Source organism: Entamoeba dispar, genomic scaffold (genome assembly GCF_000209125.1).
Source record: "Entamoeba dispar SAW760 scf_1105229461103 genomic scaffold, whole genome shotgun sequence".
In the NCBI taxonomy this organism is placed as follows: domain Eukaryota; phylum Evosea; order Mastigamoebida; family Endamoebidae; genus Entamoeba; species Entamoeba dispar.
This window is the reverse complement of record NW_001854525.1, coordinates 46,266-47,686: the sequence shown is the minus strand read 5'-3', so window position 1 is coordinate 47,686 and position 1,421 is coordinate 46,266. Positions and strand designations below refer to the sequence as shown.

The 1,421-nt window shown below is 22.9% G+C and overlaps 2 annotated features.

The window, feature by feature from the left end:
• Positions 1 to 386: 386 nt before the first annotated feature.
• Positions 387 to 566: a microsatellite.
• Positions 567 to 757: 191 nt separating this feature from the next.
• Positions 758 to 894: a repeat region.
• Between the last annotated feature and the right edge of the window lie 527 nt (positions 895 to 1,421).

Genomic DNA, 1,421 nt, shown 5'->3' with positions numbered 1-1,421 from the left:
GTATTTATGAAGGTTCTGATAATATCACTCAAATCCAAGTAAAAGTCAAAGGGGGATCTATTGGTTTCCCTGTGTTCCAAGCATATTGATTGAATTGAATTTTTATGATACTCATTATTTTGTAATTATAAAAAAACTGATTATCACAAACTATAAATCCTTTTAACAAAAGTAAAAAATAAAAGTAAAGTGGAAATATTTATCATTCTTTTCTTTCTATATTTATGAGTTACTTTTTATGTATTTTTATTCTTTTTCTAAAAAATATAATGGGTTGACAAACAAATATGTCTAAACATATTTGTGTAGATTCCCTTCTTTTTCTAACATTTCAACGGAGCTTATATTTCTAAAATACAACCACGTAAGAAATGTATTGATCTATGTTTCTTAGTTCTCTTTTTTTCTTTTTCTTTTATTGACGTGGTGCTATCTCATTATTTATCTTTTTTTCTCTTTTTCAACTTTCTGTTCTTCTCTTTTCTCTTTATATTCTTGATTTATCTCTTTACCTTTCCTTTAATTCTTTCCCCTCATTCTTCTTTTTCTATGTCTTATCTTCTCCTAATCGTTAGAGTGATGTTATGACATTGCATAAAACAAGCCAAAAGAATGAACAAGAAAATAAATAAAAAATAACCTACTATTCAACATAACAAAAGAAATGTGACAGGGTAAGAGTTTGGATTAGTAAGATAATATACACAGAATAAAATTAAAAGGGATAAGGTTTAAATGAGATACACGTCTGCTGGACTTATGGGTATTGAGAAGTGAATGTCTTAATGACTTTAATATAAGATTTATTTCTAGTATATTTGAATTAGAAGGAGGTTTTCCAATTACTGTATTAGAACTGAATATATACAAAATTAAACCTTTCTTGTTTTTAATGTGTTATGTATTTTATTGCAATTTAAATTCATTATAATATTCAAGTATTTTATTACTATGAATTGAATAACAATGTTATCTTAATTATTTCTACATTTCATTATTAACATTAATTTATATCAGTTTTTATTTAATGAATAACATTGTTTAAAAATTAATCGTTTTTTTTTGACAAATAATTCATTAAGTTCTAATAATAATGATTAGTAGAATAGTGGTGATATTATGTGTTGATAATATTTTAATTTATCAGTATAGAACATGTATACTAATTAATATAAGAATTATTTATTCAAGAGAAACTAATTATAATGAATTATATTACGAATAGTTAAATTGTTATAATGAATGGTTAAGCAATAAGATAACAAATCCTAAATCAAATTAGTTATAAACATATTTTTTCTATTGAACTGACAAATAAAGAAGAAATAAATAACACAAGAAGTAGATTTATTGAATTATTTATTATTCAGATACAAACAAATACTATTTAATATTATTTTCTTTCTTCTTCAGAATTAAGT